This window comes from Choloepus didactylus, chromosome 10 (genome assembly GCF_015220235.1).
Source record: "Choloepus didactylus isolate mChoDid1 chromosome 10, mChoDid1.pri, whole genome shotgun sequence".
Lineage (NCBI taxonomy): Eukaryota > Metazoa > Chordata > Mammalia > Pilosa > Megalonychidae > Choloepus > Choloepus didactylus.
Window position 1 is genome coordinate 23,446,426 of NC_051316.1, and position 16,647 is coordinate 23,463,072.

Here is a 16,647-nt window from a genome sequence, read left to right on the forward strand (position 1 = left end):
TCTTTTCTTTTTTCTGGGTCATCCAATTTAGTTTTTTAGTTCTGTTGATTTGCTCTTATTGTTCTCTATTTCTTTTATCTCTGCTCTGATCTTTATTCTCCCTTCCAACTTATCCCATTTAATTGTCTCAGTCCCCATGTTGAAAATCAATTGACTATAAATATAAGGGTTATTTCTGGACTTTCCAATTTTATTCCATATTTCTATCCTCTCATATTTTTATCACACTATTTGTTGCATCTCACACAGTTGGCCCCTTCTAAAAGGGTTAAACGTTGTAAATGTAGTGTTCTTTTCACCATCAATGCACTCTGAATATTCTTTCTCAACCAAGATGCCAATACACTTCTTGATCACTTGTACCGAAACTTTATATCTTGAGGACAGTTGAGTTAGTACTTCTCCAAGTAACTCCTGATGCCTCATAACCTTCCCCATATTTATGGTCCCCACAATAGCTTCTCGAATCAGTATTTTGTGGTCTTCCTAAATAATTTTGCATGAGATTCCTTGTTCCTGATTCTGCTTGGTTTTCATTAGCATATTGATGATAACCCTTGATTTCTTATTTTTACAACCAGCCTATAATTTTAACAAGGTAACTGGCTTTCAACTCCACATCATGAACATTTGCATTTTGTCTCCTAAGACTAATACTTAGACTTCAATAAAATATGTATGACTTGCTGAAATGTCCATTTTAATTTGAGGGCTATCAGTCAACCACTATTCAGTGTAGACATCTTTTGTGTTTTACCAAAGCAGGATTGCTTTCTTGAATGCAGATGCCTGTAAAGTACTTATGTTTTTGAAACAGTTAGTTAATAATTCTTCTTTAGACAGTTGCTTTAACACCCTCAAGTTTCTGCCTTTATGATGACTAGTATAAAAAGCTGCTAATCTCTGATAACTATGTTCCAACTCTGAAGGCAAGGCCATGTTTACTGAAAGGGACAAGATCCAGAACTCAGAATTTGAATGCTGAACTAAATCTAGGGATTGTGAATTCATCAGACACTTTTAAACTATTCATTCAAATCTTTGCTTACACCAATTTGTTGAAACATCCACTGAAGTTTAAAGTAGGCTCAAAATCACAAGTTTCCTTTAGAGATTATGCTGGCTTTAGCAACATCACTTGCCTTGTATGGTGTAAATCTTTTGGCCAGCATTTTCACATAGTGCTTTTGAAATACATCTTTATCCTCTATGCACTTGAAGACAACCATAACTTCTTAGTACTTGATTAGAGTGTGCCTTCTATTTATGTTTATTCTGAGTTCTTGGAACTTTTCTTAATTGAGGAATAACAATACCAGGCCAGCAACTCTGGTGATTTACTGGCTGTTTGAGCCATTTTGGTAACTACATCATTGTCACTAGCTTTATCAAGTGCAAACACAAAGTCAGTATCATTGTTAAATGCCAATATTATCAGAGCATTATATTTTTTATGAACATCCAACACTGTCTGTACATATATTTTAGAGTAATTTAAAGCAGCTTCCCCATACTTATCAATTACTGCAAGACCCTGATTGTGAATATGTGTTCCCAATGGTTTGTTTTTTCTCAATTCTCCTAGGCCATCCTGGATTCTAGATGTAAAATGATGCATGCAGCTGATGTATCATTCACTTCTGTCAGCATCCAGTAAACTCTGAAATTGTGTGGAAAATTTCCAAGTGATTTTTTTTTCCATTTTTATTGAGATTGTTCAGATACCATACAATTATCCAAAGATCCGAAGTGTACAATCACTTGCCCCTGGGTACCCTCATACAGCTGTGCATCCATCACACTTAATTTTTGTTCAATTTTTAGAAACTTTTCATTACTCCAGACAAGAAATAAAGTGAAAGATGAGAAAAGAAAAAAAGAAAAGGAAACTCGAATTCTCCCCTATCCCTAACCAACCCCCCTCAATTGTTGACTCGTAGTATTGGTGTAGTACATTTGTTACTGTTTATGAAAAAATGTTGAAATACTACTAACTGTAATATATAGTTTGTAATAGGTATATAGTTCTTCCTTATATGCCCCTCTATTATTAACTTCTAATTGTATTGTCATACATTTGTTCTGGTTCATGGAAGCGATTTCTAGTATTTGTACAGTTGATCAAGGACATTGCCCACCATAGGATTCAGTTTCATACATTCCCATCTTTTGACCTCCAACTTTCCTTCTGGTGACATATATGACTCTGAGCTTCCCCTTTCCACCTCATTCACACACCATTCAGCGCTGTTAGTTATTCTCACATGTTGCTACCAACACCCCTGTTCATTTCCAAACATGTAAGTTCATCCTAATTGAACATTCTGCTCATACTAAGCAACCACTCCCCATTCTTAAGCCTTGTCCTATATCTTGGTACCTTATGTTTCATGTCTATGAGTTTGCATATTATAATTAGTTCCTATCAGTGAGACCCTGCAATAATTGTCCTTATGTGTCTAGCTTATTTCACTCAGTATATTGCCCTCAAGGTTTTGTCATCAACCCACTTTTTTTTTTAATATGGTTTTGCTCACTCACCATACATTCCATCCCAAGTAAATAATCGATGGTTCTCTGCATGGTCATACATTTATGTGTTCACCATCTTCACCACTATCTATATAAGAGCATCTACATTTCTTCCACAAGGCAGGAGGGAGAGTCAAAGAAGGTAGAGAGGCAAAAGAAAGAGGAAAAAAAATGACAGCTAGGAAGCAGCAAAAGGAAAAATAACCTTAAATCAAAGTAGAATAAAGAATCAGACAATACCACCAATGTCAAGTGTCTAACATGCCTCCCCTATCCCCCCCTCTTATCTGCATTTACCTTGGTATATCGCCTTTGTTACATTAAAGGAAGCATAATACAATGATTCTATTAATTACAGTCTCTAGTTTATACTGATTGCATCCCTCCCCCAATGCCTCCCCATTTTTAACACCTTGCAAGGTTGACATTTGCTTGTTCTCCCTCATAAAAGAACATATTTGTACATTTTATCACAATTGTTGAATACTCTAAATTTCACCAAGTTACACAGTCCCAGTCTTTATCTTTCCTCCTTTCTTGTGGTGTCTCACATGCTCTCCACCTTCCTCTCTCAACCATATTCATAGTTACCTTTGTTCAGTGTACTTACATTGTTGTGCTACCATCTCCCAAAACTGTGCTCCAAACCACACACTCCTGTCTTCTATCACCCTGTAGTGCTCCCTTTAGTATTTCCTGTAGGGCAGGTGCCTTGTTCACAAAGTCTCTCATTGTCTGTTTGTCAGAAAATATTTTGAGCTCTCCCTCATATTTGAAGGACAGCTTTGCTGGATACAGGATTCTTGGTTGGCAGTTTTTCTCTTTCAGTATCTTAAATATACCACACCACTTCCTTCTTGCCTCCATGGTTTCTGCTGAGAGATCCGCACATAGTCTTATTAAGCTTCCTTTGTATGTAATGGATTGCTTTTCTCTTGCTGCTTTCAGGATTCTCTCTTTATCTTTGACATTTGATAATCTGATTATTAAGTGTCTTGGCATAGGCCTATTCATATCTCTTCTGTTTGGAGTACGCTGCACTTCTTGGATCTGTAATTTTATATCTTTCATAAGAGATGGGAAATTTTCATTAACTATTTCCTCTATTATTGCTTCTGCCCCCTTTCCCTTCTCTTCTCCTTCTGGGACACCAATGATACATACATTATGGTACTTTGTTTCATCCTTGAGTTCCTGGAGACGTTGCTCATATTTTTTCAATCTTTTCTCCATCTGTTCCTTTGCGTGTAGGCTTTCAGGTGTTTTGTTCTCCAGTTCCTGAGTGTTTTCTTCTGCCTCTTGAGATCTGCTGTTGTATGCTTCCATTGTGTCTTTCATCTCTTGTGTTGTGCCTTTCATTTCCATAGATTCCACTAGTTGTTTTTTTGAACTTTTGATTTCTGCCGTATATATGCCCAGTGTTTCCTTTACAGCCTCTATCTCTTTTGCAATATCTTCTCTAAACTTTTTGAATTTATTTAGCATTAGTTGTTTAAATTCCTGTATCTCAGTTGAAGTGTACATTTGTTCCTTTGACTGGGCCATAACTTTGTTTTTCTTAGTGTTGGTTGTAATTTTCTGTTGTCTAGGCATGGTTTCCTTGGTTATCCAACTCAGGTTTTCCCAGACCAGAACAGGCTCAGGTCCCAGAGGGAAGAAATATTCAGTATCTGGTTTCCCTGAGGGTGTGTCTTAGAAAATTGCTCCACCCTTTGATGCCTCAGGTCACTGTGCTTTTCTGCCCAGCAGGTGATGCCTGTTAGCCTATAATTCTTGACTGGTGTGAGGAGGTATGGCCCTGTTCCCCCAGGCTCTGGGGTCTGGTTCTGAATGGAAAGGGCCCCACCCCTTTCCTCCTAGAGAAGACAGACCCCCCAGGTGGAGGTCATTAGCATTTCAATGGTCTCTCTCTCTGCTTGTGCTGTCTCCACCCTTCCCCTTGTCACAGCCCTGGAAACTGAAAATGACTGGGGCTTTCTCCACTGAGCTGAAAAAGAAACAGATAGTCCCCTTCAGACACAGTCCAAGGCGACCCTCCGGCTCTCCAAGGTCAGTTGTCACCCAAAGCCTCTGTCTGTTTTCTGGGGATGCGTACCTGTAGTGAGCAGTTCACACTCACTACTTAAAACCCCAGTTGGATCTCAGCTGAGCTATATTCGCTTGCTGGGAGAGAGCTTCTCTCTGACACCACGAGGCTTTGCAGCTTGGACTATGGGGGAGGGGGTCTCACGACTTGGATCTGAGGGTTTTACTTACAGATTTTATGCTGTGTTCTTGGGCATTCCTCCCAATTCAGGTTGGTGTATGATGAGTGGATGGTCTCGTTTGTCCCCCTGCAGTTATTCTGGATTATTTACTAGTTGTTTCTGGTTTTTTGTAGTTGTTCCAGGGGCACTACTTAGCTTCCACTCCTCTCTATGCCGCCATCTTGCCCTGCCTCTCTTCCAAGTGATTTTTGATGCATACTTGCTCACATTTCCTTGATGATTTATCCTGTGTGCTTTCCTGAACATGTACTTGAATTCTTTGTTGCTCTTGAAACAGATGAAACTCCCCCTTTTTCAATAACTAGATCTTATTTCAAGAATTCAGCACTATCCCTTATGTTAAAAGCTCTGGGCCAGCCAAAATTTGAGATACAAAGGATTCTTTACACACTGTTAAAATAGATCTCTTTGCAAATATAATCTTAAGGGCAGAGTATCAACAGAAATTGTTCAGAATTTTTCTGCCCTGGAGATTTGTCTCTTCTCCACCATTTATTTATTTATTCAAGCAGTCTTTTATAGCAGTATGGACTCATATTTTATACTTTGGGTTAGAATCCAGTACTATTTTATTTATTTTGGTCCACAAATTGTTCCAACTTTGGCCATTGGGAGCTCTTTCAGTTGCATCTGAATTCCTTTGACATTCTTGATACCATTCTGGGCTTTTTAAAAAAGAATTTTCTTACTTTCTGGCTCCACAAGGTGCTCCAGGTTCATTTTGTGCATTTCCTAATCCAGTTCTAGAATCAGCCATTTCTCCAAGGAGCTCTGGCTCCTTTTTTCAGAAAATGGTATTTGCAACCAAGACTGGAATGCTAGATATTTTTTTTTTTTTTTTTTTTTTTTGCTAATGGGATGCCGTGGGTTCTAGGTCTTCTCAGCTGACAGAACAAGGAAATTTGTGTGAGTATTCTAACTCCTTTATATTCACATATCTATAAATATTTCTGTATAATTAACTGTATCTGAATTAAGTTAACCATGAGTTCATACTGATTTCTTCAACTCTTATCTGTTAGCACTTGGGTCATTCTAGTTTCCTCCCTTTACTTATCTGTAACCTCCGACTCCAGCTGGGGACCCACCATCCACCATCCATTTATCTAATTGTTCATTTCCAGTATGCATGTATAGTGGCTTCAGAATTGTTAATCTTTCCCCCAACTGGAAACATCTTCATCACCTATATTACAGTGCATATGTACATACTTTTGTTTTTACTCTTAAAGACTCCAGTCATTTCCAAAGTTAATTAGACCACACTTTATTCCTCCGCTGGATTCACTGTGGTTGTTTCATACATTCATAATACCTTTAGATTCTTTTGTCACATTCTGCATTCCATTCTGGGATCCCTTGACTTCCCAAATCATTACCATTTTTAATTCACACGCCTGAAATTTCCCTCTTTGTGCTGTACATTTCCATGAGCTTTGACAGATGCTTAATAAATAGGTTTGTGAAGAGAATGTTTTCAGATCGGTTTGTAAATATGTAGGAATATGATTGCAGGTTTGAATGCTAGAACTAGGCTTTGCTTTGTAAGGAATGGTTAAAATGTATTTCACAGTGGTTGTGGCATTTGCATTCCAATCAGCAATGAATGAGAAATCCTGTTGCTCTGTGTTCTTGCCAGAAGGCTGCTTCCTTTGTTCTTAAAATGTTCTTTTGTTTTGTTTTGTTTTTTTAAGCCATTCTAATAGGTATGCACTGGTATTTCATTCTTGTATTAATTTGAAATTCCCTAATCACAATGATGTTAAGCATCTTTTCATCTGTTTATTTTCCATCTGGTGAAGTGCCCGTTTAGATCTTTTGCCCATTTTTAACTGGATTGTTTGTTTCCTCATTGTTGAGTTTTAATGGGTCTTTGTATATTTCTAAATAATAAAAAATAAATAAATCCTTTATCTGAAATATGTTTTATAAATATTTTATCCCAATTTGTGGCTTGTTTTTTCAATCTCAAAATGATTTATTTAGCAACATAGATGTTTTTAATTGTAATAATGTCCCATTTTTCAAGTTTCTGTTCATGGATCATGATATTGGCATTGTATTTAAAAACTTGTCAAAACCAAGGTCATTTAGATTTTCTATATTCTCTTCAAGAAGATATATATCTTTTTTTTTTAATTTACCTTTAGGTTTATGATCCATTTTGATGTATGTTTACACAAGGGGAGAGGTCTACTTCTAGTTTGTTTGTTTGGTTTTTTTTTTTTTTTTTTTTTTTGCTTGTGGGTGTCCAGTTTTTCCAATGGCCTTTGTTGAAAAGCCTATGCTTTCTCTATTGAATTGCTTTTACTCCTTTTTCAAAAATCAGCTTACTATATTTATGTGGGTCTATTTCTGGGCTCCCTATTGTGTTTTCTGTTCCACTGATCTGTGTATATCTATTCTTTTGCCAATACTATGCTATCATTTTTATTTATTTTTTATTTTTTAATGCTATACTATTTTGATTACTGTGGACTTATAGTAAGTCTTGAAATGGCCTAGTGTGAGTCATCAACTAAATTCTTCTTCTCTATTGAATTGGTTGTTCTAGGTCCTTTGCTTGTCCCGTTGAAATTCAGAATTAATTTATCAATATCCACAGGCTAATTCATGGGGATTTTGATTGAGATTGTGTATAATAAATAGTTCAAGTTGGGAAGAATTAACAATATTGAGTCTTCCAAGCTATGAATAAGCAATATATCTCCATTTATTTAGATCTTCTGGTTTTTTTTCATCAGGTTTTATAGTGCTTCTCCATGTAAGTCCTGTACATATTTTGTTAGATATCTATCTAAGTATTTCATTGTTGGGATTGCTATTATAAATGTTATTATGTTATTATTTTTCAAATTTAGAAATTGCTGGTATGTAGGAAATCAATAGACCTTTGTATATGAACCTTGGATCTTGTGATTTTCTATACCCCCTTACTAGTTTCAGTTCTTTGATAGACTCTTTGTGGGAAATAAAAACAAAAAAAAAGACTTTGTGATTTTTCTATATAGAAAATGTACATCTTTATTTCCTTTTCTTGTCTTATTGCACTAGCTAGGACTTCTATGTATGATGTCCCTTGTTCCTGATTTTGGGGGAAAGCATCCAGTTTCTCACTATTAAAAATGATTTTAGCTATAACACTTTTTGTAGATGTTCTTCATCAAATTGATGAAATTTTCCTCTATTCCTAGTTTGCTGTGAGTTTTTACCATGAAAGGGTTTAGATTTTGTCAAGATTTGTTTTTTCAATTGGTATGATCACATGATATTTCTTCTTTTATTCTTTTGATGCGGTGGATTACATTGATTAATTTTCAAATGTTGAAGCAGTCTTGCATGCTTGGAATAAATCCCACTTGGTCATGTTGTTTAATATTTTTATATATTGTTGCATATGATTTGCTAATATTTTGTTGAGGATTTCTCTGTCTAGCTTTATGCATCATAGGGGTCTGTAGTTTTCATTTCTTGTAAACTCTTTGTATGATTTTCAGAATAGGTCAATGCTGGTCTCATGGAATGAATTAGGAAGCATTCCCTCTGTTTCTGTTTTTCTAGAAAAGATTGTGGAGAATTGGTGTCATTTCTTCCTTAACTGTGTGGTAAAATTTACCAGAAAAACCACCTGGGTGTGGTGATTCCTCTTTTGAAAGATTATTTATTATTGACTCAATGTCTTTAAGAGGTACAAGGCCACTTAGTTTGTCTATTTCTCCTTGTGTGAGTTTTGGAAATGTATGTCTTAAAGGATTTTGTTCATTTCATCTAAATTATTAAATTTGTGGGCATAGAGTTGTTCACCAAATTCTCTTATTGTCTTTATCTGTTTTTACAGCCATGGGATCAGTAGTTACGGCTACTCTTTCATTTCCGTAATTGATAATTTTTGTCTTTATTCTTTTTTTTCCTTGGTTAACATAACTAGAGGTTTAGCAATTTTATTGTTGTTTTCGAAGAATCAGTTTTTGGTTTCACTGATTTTCTCCATTGTTTCCTTGTCTATTCCATTGATTTCTGTTTAATTTTTATTATTTATTTATATTTTTCTTCTTTCCCTAGTTCTTTAATGCAGGAACTTAGATTATCCATGTTAGATCTTTTTTTTCTTTTCTAATATATGCTTTCTAGACTATAAATTACCCCCTATAATTGCTTTGGAAGCTTCCTACAAATTTTGTAAAGTTGTATTTTCAATTTCATTCAGTTCAAAGTATTTTTTAAAACTTTTCTTTAGACTTCTCCTTTGACCTGTATGTTATTTAATTTCCCAAATGTCTTTCTGTAATTGATTTCTAGCTTAAATCTATTGATTTCTAGCTTAAATCTATTGGGGTCTTTGAGCATAATTTGTATGACTTCTATTCTTTTAAATTTGTTAAATTGTATTTAAATGGCCCAAAATGTGCCATTGGTGAATGGTCCATATGAGCTTGAAAAGAATATGTTTTCCCCCTGTTATTAGAGAATATCAATTAGATCAAGTTTATTAATAGAGCTGCTCAGGATAAATATATTTTTGTGGGTTTTTTGCCTGCTAGTTCTTTCAATTGCTGATGCAGAGTGCTAAATTGCAAACACATTTCTCCTTTCAGAACTAAAAGTGCTTGTCTCAAATATGTTTAATGTCCTGTTGTTAGGTGTATACATTTTTAGGACTGTCATGTCTTCTTGGAGATGTGACCCCCTAAATCATTATGTATTACCCTTCTTTATCCCTGATAATTGTCCTTGTTCTGAAGTTTTCTTTGTCTGGAATTAATATAGCTACTTCAGCTTTTTTTTTTTAATTATAGTTAGTATGGTACATTTTTCTCCTTCTTTTTGCTTTTGGCCTATGAGGGTATTTACACTTAAAATGGGTTCCTTATGGAATGTATAGTTGGGTTTTGTTTTTCTGCTGCTGTGAGTGCTCATTCTGACAATCTCTGTCTTTTAATTGATTTGTTTACATTTAAGGTTATTCTGATATATTTGGAATAACAGCAACCATACTTATAACTGCTTTCTATTCATTGCCAGAAGCTTCTTTTTCTGTCTTCTCTGGTTTTAATTGAACATTTTATAGTATTCCATTTTATCTCCTCTCAGAATATCTATTACACATCTTTACATTAAAAACCACTATGGTTTCCCTAGAAATGTACACTATGCATTCTAAACAAATATAAGTCCACTTTCAAATAGCGCCATTTCACTTCATGTGAATTGCAGGTATGTTTTGGCAGTATATCTCCAAATCCCCTGCTGTACTGAGATGAGATCCACTGCTGTTGCCAATGGAGATGAGCATCAGGTAGTGCTGAAATCCCCACGGTGACTGTCACATCCTGAGCCAGAGCTGTCATCAGAACAGCCTGAATGAACAGACACAGACATTGAGAATTATTGGACAGTATGACAGACAATCTGCTTTCCTGTGTTGACAAAAACCCTGAGGATTGGACTTTTCAAAAAGCAAAATCGAAAAAAAAAAAAAAAAAAAAAGAAAGAAAAAAAAAAAAGGTGAGAAAGCTATACCATTCAATGTAGGAAGTTGAAGATTTAAGACTTAAAAGTCTTAAAATTGGATCATGCACATTTAAGCAAAGCTTAATTAATTTTAAAAAGTATACTTCAAAATTATAATGCTTTATATTGTCATACTGTGTAAAAAAGAAATTAAAATGCAAGTGGAATTAAAATGGGAAATGAAATAACAATCCAAAATGTATGTAGGACTTGTTAAATGTATAAAGTTGTATAAAGATTATTCAACTGAAAATGTAACTGGTGCCCTTATCAATATAAAAACTATGTTAAGTTTCTTCTTTAGCGTTCATATGTGAATGTTTGGGCATAATTCCAACCAGATTGTTATAAAGATTGGTCTAAGCCTTCTAAGGAAAATGCATACTAACTTTACTATTTTTTTTCTATAAGGAAGGTTTATCAAATATACAACCAAGAATTATATTTGAACATTGAGACCTTAACAACTCTCCCCAATAAAATAAAAAAAAAAACAAACAAAAAACTCCCATAATGTTATCACTAACACATCAGGAAAAGAAAGAAAATAATTAACCTCACAGACTGCTGTATGAATAAAGGAAATGGGCATTTGACTATTTTCAATATTGAAAGTTAAATTTTCAAGGCTCAATTGCAGTTAGAAAATTAATTTAACATATATCATAAAGTATTTTTCCTGTACAACCCTGAGTGTTTCAAGTGGGCAATGATAACATCAGAATTGTGAGCAAGGATAGCATTTTTAACTCAATTGGAAAATATTAGTTATGAATTTTGTCAATCAAAAGTGGAATTTTCTCCCATTCCTAACTGAGTCACTACATAAAATCTAATTGTGGGCTTTTAGATTTGCATATTGCAAAATGAATAGTATAAAAGGTGAAAATATACCCTAAGACTAAGGAAAGAGTTCTTACCACTTGTAAAATGCCTCTGTGTATAAAGAAAAGTATTTAGGGAAAAAGCTACATTAACAAACAAGAAATAATACCAAGTATTTATTTAATCAATGCTAAATTACAAAACATTTAACTTACTACTTTATTTTCATCCACGTGTATTTAATCATCCATAATTGCTTCATGCCAAAAATCCTGAAGAAAAATTTACACATTGAAACCAGAATTTTTATTTTATCCATTTTTTAAAATCACAAAGGTGTGCTTTATTTAAATTAGTATTAGAAGCAATTTTTCATGACACAATTTTTTTACATAATATATTTTTCCAATTATTTAAAAATTAACTATTAAGTAATTCTCATATTGCATTTATATATATATATGCACACACACATATATATATGTGTGTGTATATATATATTCTGGGATTAGTGGTTATTTGATAAGCTTATTTTACATTATCAAGTTGAATAGTAATTTTATGATATTTGGATTTTACAAATTTTGCTCTTGGTCTTTATGGTGTTAATCAGTGGTAAAATTTTGGGGAACAGGAAATTAGAATTCAGCATCTTCTTAACTCTGGTATTATCTAGGTAAGTTTTCTTCCTAAGAATTTCCATAAAAAGTAAATGTGTATTTTTTTTTAATTGCCTGAGGCTATATCTCCATAATGCTTTGTATTCCTAACAAATATATACCAAAGACCAAGAAAGGCCTGTATGATGTGTAAAACTATTGCTGATCACATTGAAATATCAAAAACTTACCATTTTGAAACATTAAAAATTTCAAATTTATTGTAATATGAAAGCAAGCTGGGTGTACTATGATACCTTTTATTTAATCATTTATCATTTTCTTACTTTACAGGGTAACATGCAGTTCAATTTGCTTAAAATTTTTTATGAACGGAATATAATTAAAAGAATCATGGTATTTCTTGTTGGGTGACTTCACCTTCACAACACTAAATAATTAAGAACAATAAGGTAAATACTGAAAGCATTTTAAATCAATAAATATTTGTATTGAATAGCTATTATTCTCTTTCTGCTAATCTCCATTTCTCTATGTGATTCTTGCCACATACCCTAAATTCTTAAATAAATTACCTACTTCCGTTAGAAACAAAACTAAACCAAATACAGTAGGCACAAAGAAAAGTTATGAAACATTAAAAAACAGAGAGATCAAATTTTAGCTATGAAATTGAACAGGCAAGATTCTAAGATCTAGGAAAGGGTCTAGCTAGGTTAGAGTTGGAGATTGAATCTTTCCCCCACAAAATGCAAGTTCACCTCCCAACCTCTGATCCTGTGGGTATGAATCTATTTGTAAATAGGACTGAGATGCATTTCTTTGCTAAGTTGTACCCAAACTGGATGAAGTTGGACTTTAATCCAATATGGCTGAGGACATTATAAGTAAAGGAAACTAGACACAGGACAGGAGCCACAGGGTACTGCCAGAAGCTGGAATTCAATGGAAAAGAAAGGATAAGATGCCACTCTGTGCACTGTCATGTGACGGAAAAGCCAAGGACCATGGATCGCTGGCAGCCAGCCCCAGAACACCACTATCTTCAGGGAAAAAGCATTGTCTTGCTGATGGCTGACTTTGAACTCCTTCTAGCCTCAAAACTGTGAGTCTATGAATTCCCACTAAGTCAACCCATTGAATGGTATTTGTTTTGGCAGCTAGGAAACAAAGTTATTCCCATTTGTCCACACACAAGAGATACCCTCAAAGTCCTTATAGTGAAATGGCAGAGAATTTTGTCTTATTGACCTCTGAGATGGAAACTGTAAGTGCTAAAGAGAATACCCACTACTGAATTAGGAAAGCACTCACTACTATTGAGAGAGTCAGAGAGGTTATATACCTTTGGTGGGGATAAAAATATTATTATATGTCATTATACCAGAAATTGATCATTGAGGTAAGATTTCATTATAGTGTTATTATATGTTCCTTCCCAGTAATGTTTCACACAAGGGAGATGTGGAAATTCTGAACACGAAGTAGTGCTCCATCCCCCCCACCACACACACAAACTCTGCAGTGCAAGAATGCTATTGAATAGCACAAAGTTTCCATAAAAGTGAATGCTAAAGAGTTGGAGTTTCAGCTAACCTTAAGGGTTGGCACTGAATGATAAAAATACCAAAAATCTGTGAATAACATGCCTCAGCAGAACTGCTGTTTGATGAATGCGTCACAAGACAGCTCAGACTGAGAAGTCAAAAAGTAAAAAGGAATAGTCAGAGCATTTAGTAAATGCTGCTATTTTATAGAATAGGCTTCTCTTAATAATAACAAAGCCACACTCTAGAGACTATCATGAGTCAAAATATAATCATGGCTCCTGTAATAGTCCACTATAATTAGGGTGATTATACATCCCAATTTTGCTGAGACAATCCTGATTCGTGCTCATTACCCTGTCATATTTATTAACAACAGACAATTTCACTCTCCCAAGTATCTTGCTCTAGCTAAAATTATATCATCTCCCTGCCAGCTATCAGTTTAATGTCTCTTAGCTCAAATCTGCCCTTTCTTTATCTGCTCTGTGAGAAAGGACTGGACCCTTAAAGAATTTTTCCTTTGTAGCAAGCATGAAGTTGAGCTTGTCAATAGAGAGGCAGTGACATTGCTAGAAACAGACTACAAAGAGAAGGAGACTCCCCTCCCAGCTGTCCAACTTCCAGATGTGTTCATATCCAGCTGTGACCAAAGCATGCAGCTCCTTGGCAAGCTTGCAGACTCTGCCCCAGACTGGTGAGAATGTCATTGGGCCCCTCTTCAAGCTTCTCCATCCTGCAGGTGAGTGTACTTTTGAAGAAATATTTGTGTGCCCACCCACCATCTCCATCCCAGATGGGTTTGTCTTACTTTTCTAGTAACTGTAGACCATCTCTGGTTAAAAAAAAAAAAAAAAAAAAAAACAACAGAAAACTTCTCTGCCACCCAGTGGGCTGCAGCCATATCTTCGCAATAAAATTTGAAGTCCATCCTTGGGAAGTTTGGGGAGGTGGCCATTCTTCCAAGTTACTGCTTTCTTGAGTTTTCCTGGGTACTCACGTATTCCTTAGAGTTCTCTTTTCACCTTTATAGTTATTTCACTCTTATTGATAATGATTTTTTATGTTGAACTTTCTCATTTCAAATTACTTGTAGTTCCTGTCTCCTGATGGGAGCCTGATGATATGGTCTCCCTAAACATAATAGCAAGACTACCTGGAATAAACTGGATAATTTAACTTGGAACATGTTGAACCTACATCAGGAAACAAGAATGAAAAGAAGGAAAACTAGGAATGGAATGTCTCAGAAGATGGGGGATATATTTTCTTGAAGTCAAAGTTGCTGAAAGAGTCAAATGCCTGACAAATGACTCTCACCTAGATGACTTAAGGATCCTTGCTTTATCAGTCCAATATTGCAACAGAGATGGACTCGATAAAATGAATTTTTGTCCAGATCATATGTATTTTGGCACTGGTGGAGACTAATTAAGAAGATAATTGAATAAATAGAAATTCTGACTCAGGCTACTCTTGGGATGGTATAAAATAACCCTGATATTGGAATTTTAGGGGTGGAGCTAAGCTGCCTTGTTTTACCTAGAACAGAGCTGTTTGAATCTAATGGAGCGTGGAGACTGTGGACTCTGGACAAGGAAGTCTTTACCTGTGATTTAAACTTGTGATTATAATAAATCAGTTGAGAACCAGAACTCCATGTTTAGTGATTGTTAGTCCTCGGCTTTCCTCTCTTGGGTTTCCTTGTCTAGAAATAATATCCAGCTTGTTATTTAACACCGATAAATTGTTTTGTTTTGTTTCTGTTTGTTTGCTTGCTTTTTCCTGGCATAGCTATTACAACATAGAAAGTTTCTATATGATATAGATGTTACTAGAATAAAAATTTTGAAAGAAACACAGGACAGTACAAGACAAAGGGAAAACCCTATTGTAAATGATGGAATATAGTTAATAGTACAATTATAAAAATGTTCTTTCGTGAATTGTGACAAATATACCACACTAATGCAAGGTCTTAATAATAGAGTAGCATAAGGAAAATCATGCATTTTATTTGTGCATGATTTTTCTGTAAAATTACAACTTCTCTAATAAAACAAAATCTAAATTCTTTCTCTTGAAAAATAGATGCCATTACATTGATATGAGATAGAGAGTTGGCTAAGTTGGTTTCAACCAGGGTCTGAAATTACACTGTAGGGATCAATTTAGTATTTACAGCCATGCATATACAAAAATTCTAAATGTATATATTAATTATGAATAAAGTACTCTGATTACAAATGCCAATATATAATTGCAACAGTTGACAAAAAAAAAAAAAAAAGAAATGAAAAACTCTTCATCACACTCTCAGAGAAGTCATTAAAACTCTTTATTTCACTTGTTTACTTCTTGAGATTACTATTTCTCACAGGAAATTATATTAACATGAACATTATCTTGGAAACCAACAAATTTTATGAAGAAAATGCAGACTTTTTATGCCTTTTACCATGCATTGTGCAGCATCAGAGATGTGGAGTTTGTATTATATGATATTTAATGTCCTTTGTTAGCTGCATTTGCTAGGACTCAGTCTCAAATATTAGTTGAACAAATGGTTGTGCCAATTTGGGTTCATGTTCATCAGTTCATGTTCACAATCACTTTGCGCTCCTAAAATAATAAGCTATAGCTGCTGTTTCACTATGATGACTATTCACATAGAAAACTCAGTAAATAAGCTGTGAATAAGGAGAACTCAAAAATCACTAGAAAAAGGAAGGTACAATAATATTGAAGACAGTACCTTTTATAACATCAAAAATATATTCATACTGGTATATTTATTACTTATTCATATCAACATGTAAATATTTATGGAAAGAGCATACTTTCATAAGCTGGACATTGTAAATTTGAACCTATAGAACTATAAAAGATGATCCTTTTGTGCAGTGTATTTTATTTTGTAGTAGTAAACAACACACCTGGGATTTTTCTTCCTATCACTTTTAGTGCTTCAAAATCTTTTACCCTTTTAAATGATAGTGCTTGGCTGAATTGTTTATTTTTTGGAAGAAATTTGTTCCTCTGAATAGCTATAAAACCCATTGTACGTGGTAAAAGTTTAGAAAACGCTCCAGGTCATCAGAGTTTCACATGCTTAGAAAATGAAGAGAGGAAAAATTCATATCTTTTAAGATTATTGGTTTATTTCAACTGCACAATGATGGTTGTTTGGGGAGGGCTTTAAAGAGTAGACAATCTGATTCATGCTTTGTGTGCATGCTGTCAATTCTTATAGAGAACATTGTGCTTTCCTTTTGGGCTATTGAGTTATCCACTACCATAATTCCAAAGTTATTTTAGAAAGAAACAACCATAAAATACTATCAA

At 34.6% G+C, this 16,647-nt stretch overlaps 1 pseudogene; it reads right to left on the minus strand.

The window, feature by feature from the left end:
• Positions 1-222: 222 nt before the first annotated feature.
• LOC119545128 overlaps positions 223-16,647 on the minus strand; it is a 77,929-nt pseudogene continuing 61,504 nt past the window's right edge.